Source organism: Elgaria multicarinata, chromosome 5 (assembly GCF_023053635.1).
Source record: "Elgaria multicarinata webbii isolate HBS135686 ecotype San Diego chromosome 5, rElgMul1.1.pri, whole genome shotgun sequence".
Taxonomy (NCBI): domain Eukaryota; kingdom Metazoa; phylum Chordata; class Lepidosauria; order Squamata; family Anguidae; genus Elgaria; species Elgaria multicarinata.
In genome coordinates, this window is record NC_086175.1 from 122,252,177 (window position 1) to 122,268,602 (window position 16,426).

Below are 16,426 nucleotides of genomic sequence, written 5' to 3' on the forward strand. Positions count from 1 at the left end.
TGAGAGGGAGGATTTGGAGACTCTTGGTTTTTGTACCATTCTGTCTGTTTATGGATGTACAATTGCAAGGGTTCAAAAGCCCAGTGAACCATCATCCCCAAAGCAACGTCGGCATGCCTGAAAACCCAAAGGCTGCTTCTGCTTGGCCAAAACTTCCTCTGGTGATTCAGTTGTTGGCTCCAAAGCTCTTTCCCTTTTTCGGTTCCCTTGACATGCACCTCACATGCTTTCCAGGCAAATCGGTTTCACAGCCTCCTGCTAACGTGCAGATGGGTGCAAATGACTGGAGCACTGAAGTGGCCTGTTAATTGGAATTCATTGTTCGTGACCATCCCAGGCCAAAGCTAAGGGGCAGGGGGCGTTCAACGAAAGGAAAGCATCCTATAAACTAATAGCGAACTCATTCTTGGACTGTGGATCTTTATGTAGCCAAAACAGCTTGACTCATGCACAAGAGGGAGGTCTCAGCATGCTTGCTGGAATCCAACATAACTCCTACTTAGAGTAGACCCATTGAAATTAATAAGACTTGAGTTAAACATGACTTAAGTCTCATTCATTTCAGTGGATCTACTCTAAGTTGGACGTAAGTTGGATTATATCCAAGGATTGCAAAAGCACAACTTTTGAAAGAAAAATAAATCCTAAAGGAGAGGGGCAACCTCAAACAACCTAAAGGGGGCCTGAGTATGTTCAGTGGGTATTGATTGGCTATTGGGTGGTAAACTGGAATACTGGAGGGTGAAATAGAATGGAGTAATAGTAAGTGGCCATGGCCGGCTGCTAGAACCCTGAACAGGAGCACTCCACCCTGGAATATTTTGTTGCAGGTGGCTTCTAATATCATTCTTTTAATTTAGTGATAATTAAATCACTAAAATTAAATCACTAAATTAAAAATATTTAATTTAGTGATAATATCTGCTGAAAAGGATGAGCTCAGTTCTGCACATGAAGTGAGCCCATGGCTAAGCTAGGATTTGAACCAGGTCTAACTGAAAAGGGATTATCAATCGGGACATGCCAGCTCCAAAGGTTGTAGCATCCCGTGAGAGAGGAAATCATTAAACGATTTCATTTGAGGGACTGGAAAAAGACTGTGTCAAAAGAAGTGAAAAAAGCAGCAGTTGCATTCGCAGCAACAAAGCCAATCCTATTTGGGAAATGGCATCCCTTTGATTTTCGGAGGTATCTGAGTCTGGGAGCAGGCAGTCATTTTGAGAAAAGCATTGTTTCCCATCTTGTATACACACATTTATTTTGTCCCTCTGTTACTTCAGGTCAAAGAGGTTTTGCAGGCTTTTTAGCAACAGAAACCTGCAATGCCTGTTTACTGAAGGCTTAAGTGGGGTAAGTATACCCACAATCAGCAGAGAGAACTCTTTCAAATTGTTAAAGCTCTGGAAAAAAGCAACAATAATGATATGTCTTTGAAGCCAAGGGAAAATATCTGGACCTCCTCCTCTCTCTCTCTCTCTCTCTCTCTCTCTCTCTCTCTCTCTCTCTCTCTCATATAAAAGATGTGATTCTGTCAGTAGATGCTTTAAATTCTGAAATGCTGCTGTTTCCTTCTTGTATATGGGTTTCCTTTTAGATACATGGATTTCTTTTTTATTACAAGTAATTTAAAACAAAACAAAAACCCAGGAACTGAGCAGCAAAGTATGTGATGGAAGGTTGTTTGGCTTCCATTGGTTTGCCTTCCATTCATTTTCTTCTCCGATCCAATTTCTGTTACGGATGCTGTGTTTCCATACATCATAAGATAAGTACAGCAACACCGCAGCTGACTTTGAACAACAAACACTGAGTCTTGGCACGCACACAAAGTCTCCAGAAACCAACTTTATTGCTACTTAAGGAGTAGATTGGAAGATCTTTTCGGAGTCTCTTTTCTCCTGCGGAGGGACTCTGTGATTCATCTTTTCTTAATCATAGCAATCTGAGTTTGGTTTTGCTTTCTGCTGTCAAGATAACTGCATCGCCTGGCTGAGATATTTTGTGTTTTTTCCCTTTTTTTAAAAAAAAAGCTCATTGTAAAATTTAATGACTTTTTTTTTTAAAGTTACTTGCCACGTTTTCTTGCCACTGGTTAACGATTATGCAGATTGCTGCTCTGCCAGAAGGCTTTCGCTGGTATCGAGAGTGAGATTGTGTGCCATAGCATGCAGCAAAAAGAAAAGAAAAGGGATGGGATTTAACAGTGCAGTTCTTCCTTTCATCCTCATGCCGTGATGCACTGATGACAATCAAATGGAGAATTCGTGGTGTTGAGCCTCTTTCAGTTTTGGAGGAATCGCATTCTAGTATTGGGCGGAGGCAAAGGCAAAAATGCCGGTTGCATATTGTCACTTGCAGCTCTTACTCCCAGTGACTAATCCCTCGGAGAGGCATTTCAGCTTTTTTAGAATGGGGGAAAAAACTGCACAAATCAATGAAACCATCAAACGATTGGTGATCAGGGAAAAGGGGGTGAGTCCATGGGAGGTGTGTGTGTGGCCATCTGGAGAATCCTGGACAGCCAGATTTTGCACCCAGGACAGTGTGAATTGGCCCCTGGGTCTTAGGTTCCCCATCCTTGTTGTGCCAGCTTGATACAGGAATGTGCAAACAAAAGAAGAGTCCTGTTGGATCAGACCAAGACCATGGCTACAAGCACTGATGGTTGAGTACCACCTCCAGTATCCGAGGCAGTAAGCCTGTGTACACCAGTTGCTGGAGAACATGGGTGGGAGGGTGCTGTTGCACCATGTCCTGCTTTGTTGGTCCCTGGTCGACAGCTGGTTGGCGACTGTGGGAACAGAGGGCTGGACTAGGTGGACCCTCAGTCTGATCCAGCATGGCTCTTCTGATGTTCTTATGTTCCATCTAGTCCAGCATTCTGTTCTCACAGTGGCCAGCTAGTTGCCAATGGGAAACCCACGAGCAACATTACCATCCCACCCATGTTCCCCAGCAACTGGTGTGTATATAGGCATGCTGCCTCTGATATTGGGGGAAGCATAGATCCATCAGAACTGGTAGCCATTGCAAAGCACTTTTAACCATTCCCAGCTCCACGCTAGAGCACTGCAAATTCATCTTCATGGTCTTTGTGTCATCCTTCATGTTGGATGTGCAGCCATATCATGAAATTTTCTAGAACTGTAACAGGATCAAGAGAAGAGAGGCAAAATTCATGGGAAAGTTGGGGGGCGGGATTAAATATATGCAATACTTACTTTCTTATCAAACCTAAACTCCTTTTATTGCTTTGACAACATAAAATGCATCACTTAGAAGGTACATAAAATTGTACTGTTTGGAGACATCTCTGGCTTCATGGGGTGGCAAGTCCCGGGACCTCTGCCAAGATCCTGGGACTTAAACACAGGATCACTCCCGTCGCAGTGCTGTCACCTGAGCTGTGCCGGGACCATGACACAGCAGACCATGCTTATGACGTTATCAAATATATCCCCCACACTCCAGAGCTGGGAACTTGATTTTTTAAAAAATTGACAACAGTTGAGATCCATGCTAACTTACCTGAGTGTATGCTTCATTGAACACAGTGGGATGGCTTTTCACGTAAACAGGCATAGAATTGCTCTGTTAAGGACCCAAGTTCTGCACTGGATTCTAGATAGCAATTCTGCACATGAACAGTTCTAATCTCTGGCTTGTTCGGACATACACGCCTGCCAATTGTGTCATGTACCATTGCGCACTCCGCAAGAGTGTGAAATTAGGGGTCTGTGCTCATGTGAGGACTCTTGAGTACATGTGGGCAAATGAGTACGTTATCCACAGTTTTGTGTACACACAGACAAATCGTACGTATGCCTACAAAATAACTCTCTACTGTAAGGGCTATTGAGTTAATCTTTCCTGCCATTAACGGTGTGCTGTGTGTATTTCCAGCACTGCAAGAGGCAGAAAGAAACCCACCACCTTGTGCTCCTGAGAAGAGTTTGGTTCACTGAAAACACCCCTTTTCCCAACAGCGCCAGATTTACTAAAACTCCAGCCGTAACCATTCTTTCCTAGTGAGCTTTAATCCTGTTCTCCTTTGCCAGGCAAAGTAAGCCCGGCTTTTGAGTGGCTCAGTCTCTGGGAAGCCTTTTTATGCTGCTAACATCTTGCCGTGCTAACAAATGCACATTGGCTCTGGATGCAGTGACAAAATGCATGCTTTCTCCTTGCGCTGTCTGCCTTGCAGATCAGCAGGAGGCCAGAGACCGTCTTGTACAAGATGGCAGCGGGGTGTGTGTATCGACAGAACATGTAACTCTCGCTATTCTCACGCAGTCTTTCACGGTGTTACCTTGTTCGCTCGGCTGCTTGGAATGTTTCATGTCCTGCCTTGTAGCTGAATCAAACTCCAGACAGGCTTTGGTGGCCTTGGAGAAGTGTCTCCAGGTCCATAATGAACTGCTGTAATTTTTCCCCCCTGAAGGAGAGTATTATTATTATGGCCTTCTGGGACTGATTTCCCTGGGAGCCGCCTGGCTCTTCAGATGGAATCTTTTTATGGTATTAGCAGCACAGTCTCAGAATAGGGTGACCTGTGAGTAAATCTGGACAGGGCTGATGTAGAAGGGGAAATTTCAGTGGGGCTATTCCTTTCACCTCTGCACAATAGATGCAATTTCCTCTTTGACACCAGTATTCTAGGTTTAGGATTCTTGCCCTGCTGTGGATCTGGTCCTCTTCTGATGATCATCAGGCCCTTCACTATCAGTTTATTTGTATATCATTTTACCATGGGAAGAACATAAGAAGAGTCGTGCTGGATCAGACCAGCATTCGATCTGGTCTGGCATGCTGTTCACACAATGGCCAGCCACTTCCCATGGGGAAACCCCAAATAGGACACGAGCGCGAAAGCACCCTCCTGCCCAAGTTCCCCAGCAGCTGGGGTATCTAGGCATACTGCCTCTGATACTGGAGGTAGCATATAGCCATCACCATTGATAACTCCATGAATTTGTCCAATCCCCTTTTAAATTGGTGGCCATTCCTTAATAGGTCTGGACACCACTCTACAGAAAACTGAAAATGCAAGTTAGAACATGACCTAGTATATTTTGAGAAACTGCCTGCAGTGACTGAGGGAGCTAATGGAAGAGGAAGTTTGCAAAACAGGGGTTTAGAATGAGCTGTGGGGTGGGGGAGTAGGGAGGGGGGAAGTGTGCAATGTCAATCACACTCTCAACAGGGCACATAGCCATCAGGACTAGTAGCCATTGATAGCCTGCTCCTCCATGAAGTTGTCCAAGCCCCTTCTACAGTCATCCAAAGTGCTGGCTGTCACTGAATCTTGTGGTAGCGAATTCCATAGTTTAACTCTGTGTGATGAAGTCCTTATGCTAGCTTCCACCAACCTAGCTTCTTCCAGTTGTGTTGGACTACATCACATTGAGAGCCAGTGTGGTGTAGTGGCTAAAGTCCCACCATCTTCACAGGCGCGCTTGGTGGGAACATGGGAGAGGGCCTTCTCAGTGGCTGCTCCAGTGCTTTGGAACTCACTCCCTGGGGAAGCTAGGCTGGCTCCCTTCTTGATGGGCTTTCGGAAGCAGGCTAAAACTTTTTTGTTCCAGTAGGCCTTTGGAGAATAATCTGGCCCTCCATCTATGTTAATGTCTTATAATTTTGTGGTGTATTTTAAACGTTTATGGGTTTGTTTTTTCTTTCCCCCCATTGTATGTTTTAAACTTTCTAAGGCCGCCTTGAGGCCCAGCATTGGGCAAAAGGCGGGATACTACTACTACTAATAATAATAATAATAATAATGTGTTGGGCTGGGAGTTGGGAGATCCAGGATTCTAGTCCCCACTCGGCCATGGAAACACACTGGGTGACTTTGGGCCAGTCACAGACTCTCAGCCTAACCTACCTCACAGGGTTGTTGTTGTGAGTATACAATGGAGAGGAGGAGGACTATGTACGCCGCCTTGGAGGGGAAAAGGCGGGATATAGATGTAATAAGTAAATGAATACATCAGCATCTCCAAGCAGCAATGTCAGCTGAGGCTGCTAGGAGTTGTAGTCCAGCACATCTGGAGGGTGCCAGGTTTGGTAGGCTAGTTGACATGATATTACATCACATTTAAACAATTGTGCAAACATGAAGAAATGCACATGAAGTTTAAACTATCGGCCTAACGATAGACACGCAGTAACATGACCCAAATCGCCGCAAAAACAACGTATCCTAATCCAAGGCTAAATGCCCCCACCGCCTGCTCAACAGCTCCCTAAACCAGACTCTTCCAGCCTGGTGCCCTGCAGCAATTTTGGGTTTCACCTCTCCTGCCAGCATGGCCAGTGGTCACAAATGCACATGTAGTTGGTAGTCCAAAAACACCTGGAGGGTACCGGGTTCAAAAAGGCTGTTCCAAATTCTGATGGTCCAACAAACCAGCTTTTGCAACTTTCATCTCTACCAGGAGGTCTTTTGTAAAGCGAATGAGGCTTTGTTGCCGGTTTGACACTAAAGCTGGTTTCACATTGCACCAGGGAACAATATATTGTTTTGGGGAAAATTCATTCCCCCCCAACTACTGTGAAGGTTTCAGCTAAGTTCAGAGGGAACGAGGAAGCCGTGTGTCTGTCTGTGTAACTGACCTGGTTCACATGATCACCACAGCCCGCCATGTCTTGTTAGCCATGGTGGGTTGCGGCACCTGCGGGCATCAAGTTGCCGATCCACGCCTCCGCCCCACTCTGCAGCTTCTCATTATGTGTGAACCCAGTGAGGGTGAGTCGTTGGGGTGGTTGACAACCCACCCAGAAGCTGGGGGCTGTTTTAGAATTAGGGATGACCCCGTGGAGCCCTGATTATTAAAAATGGTGGCTGGCCCGTGACAAAAAAGTGAGAGTCAGTATGGTGTAGTGGCTGGAGTGATGGACTGGGAGTCGGGAGATCCGGGTTCTAGTCCTCACTCAGCCATGGAAGCTCATGGGGTGACTTTGGGCCAGTCGCTAACTCTCAGCCCAACCTACCTCACAGGGTTGTTGTGGGAATAAAATGGAGAGGTGGAGGATTATGTAAGTCATCTAGAATTCCTCACAAGAGGAAAAGGGGTGGGATATAAATGTAAGCCCCTGCCAAAGGAAGTGAGGCAGGTGGCTACTAGGAGGGCCTTCTCCGCTGTGGCACCCCAGTTGTGGAATGAGCTCCCCAGAGAGGTCCGCCTGGCGCCTACGCTGTATTCTTTTTGTCGCCAGCTGAAGACCTTTTTATTTTCTCAGTATTTTAACACTTAATTTTAACTTAAATTTAAATTTCACTGTTTTAACTCTGTATTTTAATCTTAAATCATTTTTGCTGCGTGGTTTTATTCTGGTTGTGCTTTTTATACTGCATTTTGTATTTGTGTTTTAACCTGTTGGTTGTTTTATTATGGTTTTAATTTTTGTGAACCGCCCGGAGAGCTTTGGCTATTGGCCGGTATAAAAATGTAATAAATAAATAAATAAACAAACAAACAACAACAACCACCCTAGAACTATTTATCTTCTGTGTGGAATCTACATATATGCAATGGTTGAAAACCAAAAATGGGATATATAAGTTACCCCAAAATTTCACCTTGGAGAGGGTTTTTTTTTTTTAATCTCCTTGTAGAGGAGGAGGATTATGTCGTCTTGGGTTCCTTGAAGGAAGAAAAGGAGGGGCTATTGATGTAATAAATAATTATATAAACAAATACAAAGCCCCGTGTGGAAATTCACCCACGGTGGCTTCTCCGTATGTGCAAAACAGGCGTGTGTGCATGTGGCAGATGATAATCAAAAGTTCCAGTTCTGACTCCATGTCAGCTGTAGCTCCACTCCACCACTGAGTGGAAGTCTTTCAAATGGTTGGACTGTAGCTGACTCTTCCATTCTGCCCCCTTGTCACTTGACCCCCAGGCCTCTCAAACTAACCACACCCTTCCCTTCCCTTCCCTCAGTAGCCCGAATTCTGCATATTGAGAGAAGCAATGGGTTCCTGGGGATATATCAAACGCTTTAGCCTGTTTTCCTGGGGCTCATCTTCACCAAGCAGGATATTCCACTATGAAAGCGGTATATAAAAGGCAGGAGCCACACGACTGCTTTATAGCAGGATTGAAGTGCACTGACAACTGTTGGGGCCCATTGACACATCTACACCAAGCAGGATGTAACACCTTGAAAGTGGTAAGAAAGTGGTATATGGTATACCGCTATTTATTTATTTATAACATTTATATCCCGCCCTATATCATTAAGATCTCAGAGCGGCATACGGATAAAAACATACCATATAAAACAATAAATATGCACAGTTAAAAACAAATCAAACCATGATCCAAATTAAAACAATATATAATTTAAAAGCAATAAAAGCAGTTAAAACAGTTAAAGCAGTCGTGTGGCTCCTGCTTTTTATATACCGCTTTCATACCACTTTCATAGTGGAATTTCCTGCTTGGTGTAGATGAGGCTCTGGTAAGCGATAACAAATGAACAAGTGCCTTTGTGAGCTTGTTACCTGAAGCTCAACGAAGGGAGCTATGAAACCATCTCATTCTTGTTCAGCAGCTCCCCCACTACCGGTTGGACAATCTTTCCCCCCCCTTTTCTTTCTCATTTTCTTTCTCATTTTCTCTTTTGCAGGTTTTCAAACAGGAATCCATCAAAAGCGGAAGGGGGGGGGGAAATTCAGTGTCAAGAGGCGTGTCTCGGCTGTATCGAGGGGAACGTAACTTTTGGATTGGTGTTTTGTGGGGAGACAGAAGGCCCAAAGAAGAAGGAGAATGAGACAGCTTAAAGGGAAGCCCAAAAAAGAGACGTCCAAAGACAAAAAGGAGAGAAAGCAGGCGATGCAAGAGGCCCGACAGCAGGTCACGACTGTGGTGCTCCCAACGCTGGCTGTGATTGTACTTTTGATTGTGGTCTTTGTTTATGTGGCCACCCGCCCAAACACAACTGAATGAGGTGGAGTTTGAGCTCCGTAACTTTGGGCAGCCATGCTCACCTACCGTTCTGCCAAGAACCAAAAACAAAAAGGGACCCCAAGGAAAAGAAATAAATCCTCTTCTGCTCTCCCAATGATTAACAGTCCTTTTACAAAGGAATCTTCTCTCTTTGACTTGATTCAAGCGCTGCAGTTGCTGTCTTGGAATGTTATATAGAACTAGGGCTGTGCTCCGCTTCTCCTCCGACCGGGGAAGCGGAAGCGGATCGGGGTGCTTCGCCTCCCCTTAAGGTGGAGGCAAAGCGGATTGGGGGAGCAGCGGAGCGTCGTGGAGCGGATCGAGGTGAAGGCGGATCCTTCGCCTCGATCTGGAGCTCCGCAAAAAAGGTAAGGGGGGTTTACTTGGCCCTGCCGCTGCTGCCGCCGCCACCACCCGTGCGACAATAGCGACAGAGCCAGGTAAGGGGGCAAGGGGGAGGGGGGTCTTACCAGCATACTTTGCAGTTCCGCGGCTGCTTCAACTGAGCCCGAGGACTCAAAACAGGAAGACCGGCCCGGACTTCTTGTTTGAGTCCTCGGGCTCAGTTGAAGCAGCTGCGGGACCACGGACAGACGCAGGTAAGGGGGAGGAGGGAGGCTTTTTTTACCTGGCATTGCCGCTGCCGCCGCCTGTGCGACGACAGCGGCAGATCCAGGTAAGAGGGAGGAGGGTCTTACTTGCGTCCGTTGTGGCCCATCACTGGCTTCACTGGAGCCCGCGGCTCAACCCGGAAGTGTAGGCCGCAAGCGGGGCCTACAGTTCCTGGTTGAGCCGCGGGCTCTAGTGAAGCTGGCGACAGGCCGGGATGGATGCAGGTAAGGGGGAGGAGGGAGGAGGGCCTTACCTGGCGCCGCCCTCCGCCGCTGCGGAGCTCCAATTAGGAGCTGGAGCTCCGGAGCGGAGCGGACCCTAGGCGGATCAAGGAGTGGCGGAGCGGCCCGATTCGCAATTTGCAAATCTGGAAGAGAAGAGGATCGGGGGGTCCGTGCACAGCCCTATATAGAACATATTTGCCACCATGAGGAAAAACACACACACACAGAAAATGGTTTATTAATGTCCAGCTTACGTGCCTTTTAGACTTCAACAGTGGGTGATTCTCTTTTTTAGATTCCTGTGTCATAAAAGTGAATTCTGTTGCTTTTGAAATTTGTATAAATTGGCTTTTAGGCCGACAGGTTCTCAACCAGCACCGCTAGTGTCGTTTCTGTGAGTTCTTGTACATTGGCTTCATGACTTCCAAAGAAGTGAAATTTCCTTGCCCTTTGTAATTATATAATGGCATTTGAAAACCTTTGACTAAAATATATATATTTATTTTTGGAATAAAGAAGACAAATCTTACATAAAAAGCCTTCATTGTGGTTTGCCCCTAAAAGGGCTCTGTTGTGAAACATGACCTATATTATGTAATGTTTTTCATCACACACTAGCCAGGGTACAATCAAAAATGTCCTTTCTTCCCTGCGAGGCTTAACCAGTGAATAATTTATGATAATTTTAAGACCTTGCTGAATGAGTTTGTCCTGGCAAAATAGCTTGTAGGAACTCGTGGGAAGTAATAACACTAGCTTATGCAATGATTCAAATATGTTTCTTAAATAATTTCAATCTGTTAAATGGCAATTTTAAGAAATGGTCTTTGCATTTTTAAAGCATTCCATACTACTCAACCAACATCATTTACTGAAAAGCTGTACAGAACAAGATGCAAAACCAACATACATTGAAACTGAACGCAATGTAGGAAAAGGACATATACTAGGTTAGACAATTTGTCCATCTGGCCCAGAGATGAGGAAACTCCAACTTGTGAACTAAATGCAGTCCCTCTTCAAATCCCTGAATGGCAATGAAGGCAATTAACCTTTAAATCACCTGCAAAGAACAGTTGCAAAGACTTCGAATGGTGCATTTTGCAAGCAGGAGAGCAATTTACTTGTGAGTAGACATGCAGAGCCTTGGTATTTGAGATGCTATTTGAAAGCACTACTGAGTAATTCAGTCCTGCTTACTTCTCAGTAGACATGCAGAAAACTTGTTCTGCTTACTTCTGAGTCGGGTTAAAATAGTAGTACGTTTGGCTCCACCCACTCTGCCTTTGGATGTACACACAAATGGAATACAGCCCCCAGTACTGTTTCCTTTTTGCAATTTAGCTCTTGGGTTTAAAAAAGAAAGAAAGAAAGAGGTTCTCCATGCTTGATTTAGCCAACTGTTGTCTACTCTTGACTGGCAGCAGGTCTCCACTATCTGAGATTGAATCTGGGACTTTGTTCTTGCAAAGTAGGTACTCTATTGTCCTTTGCGCTGGTGGGGGCGAGGGAAAGCCCTTCAATCCGGCACTCTACGCACTCCGCTGCCTGATGTGGGCACCTCACCCTGCTTCATGGGAAGGTTGGCCCAGTCAGTAGCAATGTGACTCTGGTTTCATCTCTCAAAGCCAGAAAAGGTTTATTACTATTGTCCGAGGGCAGGAACCAGTGCTTTATTTTTATTTATCTAAAATGCTCATACACTTTCCATTGAAGTGTCTCGCATGACAAAGGTAATGCAGTAAAACTACAAACTGCAATCAACATAAAATAATGAAGGAGCAGGCAGAAGAACTGAATCCACTGGGAGGTTACAACTTGGCAATTTATTTTTAATAAATGTACCACTTGATCAGTTATATGATTGGACATTTGGAAGGCTAACAGTGAGAAAACAAGCCAGTCCCCTGCTAGGAAGGGAGTTTAAAAGCCCCAGTGTGGCAACGGAGAAGGCCTTCTCCAATGATGGGTAGGGAATGTTGGACTGATGTTCTTGGACTGCTATTCCCACCGGCCCAAACCAGCCTAGCCAATGTCAAGGGCTGACAGAAAAAGAGGCCCAACAACTGCATCTTTGTAAAGTGCCCAGAGAGCTTTGGAGTGGTATATAAATGTAATAAATAACAACTACAACAACAATATCTATCGGGTTAAACATTCCCTTATCCTTTCCAAAGTCCCAGCCAATTCTGGTGTTGTGGGGATGTGAAGTAGAACCTCTCCAAATGATATTTTCAGAAGATTCCCCTGCCGCCCCCCCCCCCATTAGGGGAAGATGAGTGTCCTGGTCCCAAGTAGTTTTTAGGGCTTTAAAGCCTTAAATTTGGTTGCCCATTGCCCCACCCCCTTTTTCTCACCCTCTGATTGTTTTGTGATTTCCCGCTGACTCACCAAATTAGCTAATTTCAGGCTAAATATGTCCCTTTTAAGCCTCTGTAGCAGTATTTTTTTGTGGGGGCACCTTTGCCATACATAATAAAAGCTTTTTAGTGATGTTATTCATTTATTTGTTAGTTAATTACATTACATTTTGGGCCGAGCAATTCTCTTGTTGCAGTCCAAGTTCTCTGAGGTCGTTACACCTGTATCAATAGGTAGAACTAAGTGAGACACACAGGAAGTCAGATGGAAGAGGAAGTCAGGGACACAGACTTTGATTGAAGGAATACTCGCCCAATCAGGAGGTGACACAGCAGGCAGTGTCTCAGGAGTCAGTCAGGGCTGGAGAGAAGTTAGTTAGAAGCTATGTTTGTTTAAGGCAATAAAAGTTTTATTTTTATATAATACTGCAATCCTCATTTGCAACAAACCTATCTTTGAAACATGGTGTCAGAAGTCTAACAGGACCCATTTACAACAACAACAACAAAAATCTTGAGATTTTGGATTATGGAGCGAGGTTTGAAAGCACCCCCATCACTGGATTTCACTGGGCCTAATCTGGCTCAAGCTTGGCAGAACTGGAAAGAGGAGTTTGAATTGTACCTGGATCTTGCCTTCACAAAAGAGGAAGAAAAGCAAAAAGTAAAGTTATTATATTATCTGATTGGAGAAAAGGGGCGAGAGATATGCAAAACTCTTGGGTTTAGTACAACGTCTACTCTGCAACAGCTAGTAAAAGGGCTGGATGATTACTGCATACCTAAACAAAATGAAACAATGGAACGATATCAATTCTTTATGAGGCAGCAGGGGTCTGAAGAGAGACTGGATGCTTATGTTACTGCACTAAGGACTTTGGCAACAACCTGTAATTTTGGGGCTATCACAGATTCCCTCATCAGAGACAGAATTGTCTGTGGGACCACAGACCGACATCTCTGTGAGAGGCTGTTGCGGGAGCCAGATTTAACACTGACTCATTGTTTGGAGATTGCTAGGGCAGCTGAAGCTATTAAAGAGAGGCTTAGGACATTAGAAGGCACCCATGAGGTGCAGGTGCATGCAGTCCAACACCAGTCAAGTCCGTATAATGAGCAGGGCCGGCAGCCTCAGAGACGACTGCCTAAAATACAGTGTATGTTCTGTGGGAAACAACACGAAAAGAGAAAAGAAAGGTGCCCAGCATATGGACAGAAGTGTAAAGGTTGTGGCAAACCCAACCATTTCCAAAGTCAGTGCAAGAGTGAGAAGAAACCTAATAGGCTGGCTGTGAGAACAATACAGAATGAAAGCGAAGAGTCTGAAAACTGTGAGGATGTTTTAAGCCTCACTTTGGGTCCAGTGAATCATGATGTCCACATAGTGGGGAATACAGGGAAGAAGGTAACCTACCCCACCGCATTGTTTGCCACTATGTTGTTGAACAAACACCCAGTTCGTTTCCAGCTGGATTGTGGAGCCACCTGCAATGTGCTGCCATTAGCTCTAATAGACAAGGAAACAGATCTGGAACCATGTGGCCAATTGCTCATTATGTACAATAGCAGTACCCTGAAACCTGTGGGGAAGTGCAGGCTAAAGATTCGCAATCCAAAGAATAATAGACTCTCTCGCTTAGAGTTCATCATCGTGGAAGGGAATGCCCACAGACCACTGCTAGGAAGCAAAGCAGTCCAAGCTATGCAATTGATTCACGTGCAACATAAGAACATCCTGAATGCTGTACAAGCCAGTGAGCAGAACCAGTCCAGGATTTGGACTATGGAGAAAATACTGAAAGATTTTGGGGATGTTTTTGAAGGGGAAGGACATTTGGCAGGGAAATTGAAACTTGAAGTAGATCCTTCAGTAGAACCGGTAAAGATCCCTAAAAGGAGAGTTCCTATGGCACTGGCAGAACCACTGAAGAAGGAACTAGCAAGCCTTCAAAGCAAAGGCATAATTGCTCCAGTAGAGACTAGCACAGAATGGATCAGCAGCTTGGTCATTGTACGGAAACCCTCTGGAAAACTCCGTATTTATATTGACCCTAAACCTTTAAATAAGGCATTAAAATGCAGTCATTATCCCCTGCCAACCATTGACGATGTTCAATGTGACCTATCACGAGCCAAGGTTTTTTCAGTGTTTGATGTGAAAAATGGATTTTGGCACATAGAACTGGATAAGGAATCTAGCTACCTGACCACATTTGCAACCCCTTTTGGCAGATACCGCTGGTTACGAATGCCAATGGGCATCAGCCCTGCCCCAGAAGTGTTTCAACGCAGGTTGAATCAAGAGCTAGAGAACATCCCAGGCCTGAAGATAATCGCAGATGATATCCTAATTGTGGGAGAAGGAGATACGATAATAGAAGCAACAAGGGATCATGACAAAAAGTTGTGCCATTTTCTGGAGAGGTGCAGAGAGAGGAACATCAAATTGAATCAGGATAAGGCCAGATTAAGACTGAAAGAAGTACCTTACATTGGCCACCTGCTGACTGCAGATGGGTTGAAGGTGGACCCTGGAAAAGTTAAGGCAATCCGAGAGATGCCACGACCCGAGGATGTGAAAGGTGTGCAACGATTCTTAGGCATGGTAAACTACCTGGCGAAGTTTTGTAAAGGGTTAGCAGCTGACTGTGAGCCACTCAGACAGTTGACACACAAAGAAGTAGAATGGGAATGGTCAGAGAGTCATCAGCAAGCATTTCATAAAATTAAGGATACTATATCCAAGACCCCTGTACTGAAGTACTACAGCCCAGGAGAACAGCTAGTCCTACAATGTGATGCCTCACAAAGGGGCTTGGAGCGGCCCTTTTACAAAAACAACAACCAATTGCTTTTGCCAGTAGAGCACTGTCAGAAACAGAGAGAGGTTATGCACAAATTGAAAAAGAACTGTTAGCTGTCCTTTTTGGGATGGAACGCTTCCACCAGCTCACTTTTGGACAGACAGTACATGTCCAATCTGACCACAAGCCACTGGAAACCATTGTGTGGAAACCATTATTGAGTGCCCCAAAGAGGCTTCAAAGGATGTTGATGAGATTGCAAAAGTATGATGTACAGATCCAATATCATCCAGGCAAGCACCTGGTAATGGCAGACACATTAAGCAGAGCATATCTCTCAGAGCCCAGTGAAGATGGTTCAGTTGAAAAGGACATAGAGTCAATAAATATGCTGCAATATCTACCCATTTCACGGCCACGCCTACAAGCAATACAGGAAGGCACAGAGCAGGATACCAACTTACAGATAGTTAAACGCATTGTCCTGGATGGTTGGCCAGAGACCAAACATCAGCTACCAGTGGAAGCTACACCCTATTTCTCAATGAGAGAGGAGCTCAGTGTGCAAGATGGAATTCTCTTTAGGGCAAACAGAGCTATCATCCCAGAGGCAATGCGCTTGGACATAATGAAAAGGATACACTTCTCACATATGGGAATTGAGAGCTATCTGAGGAGAGCGAGAGAATGCGTATATTGGCCTGGCATGAATGATCAGCTGAAAACTTACATGGCACAATGTGAGATCTGCAATTCTCTAGGTGACAGACAGCAAAAAGAAGCACTCCACCCACATGAGATTCCAAGGAGGCCTTGGGAAAAGGTAGGAGTAGACTTATTCAAGTTGCAAGACAAAGACTACCTCATAACGGTGGACTACTATTCCAATTTCTGGGAGATAGACTCCTTGCTAGATACCCGATCTCGAACAATTATCAGAAAGCTTAAAGGACACTTTGCCCGTTATGGAATACCCGATGTTTTATTTTCAGACAATGGCCCTCAGTTTGTGTCTGAAGAATTTAGGGCCTTCAGAGCACAGTGGGAATTTGATCATCAGACATCGTCACCGGCCTATCCCCAGAGCAATGGGAAAGCTGAGTCAGCTGTCAAGACAGCAAAGCGTATTTTGGTCAAAGCCAAGAAAGCTGGGACAGATCCATATCTAGCTGTCTTAGACCACAGGAACACCCCATCACAAGGCTTGGATGCGTGTCCAGCTCAGAGTCTCATGGGTCGAAGAACTAAGACCTTACTTCCAATGCGAGGAAATTTGCTGCAGCCAGAAATCCATAACAGACGAGCTGACTCTATAGCAGAACAAAAATCTAGACAGGCCCATTATTATAATAAGTCGGCCAAAGATCTACCTGATCTACACAGTGGTGAGCAAGTTTGGATTCAGCCAGCAGGGCAAGAGAACAAGGAATGGCGAAAGGCAGAAGTACAAAGGCAAGTGAACACACGGTCATTTGAGG

General features: G+C 45.0%; 1 long non-coding RNA gene across 1 annotated transcript in view; it reads left to right on the forward strand.

Moving 5' to 3' along the window:
* LOC134399755 (uncharacterized) overlaps positions 1-9,383 on the forward strand; it is a 75,007-nt gene extending 65,624 nt beyond the window's left edge. Inside the window, exon 3 of the long non-coding RNA XR_010025509.1 lies at positions 8,629-9,383. This is a non-coding gene — a long non-coding RNA (uncharacterized LOC134399755). The remainder of the gene's footprint in view (positions 1-8,628) is intronic.
* The last annotated feature ends 7,043 nt before the right edge of the window (positions 9,384-16,426 follow it).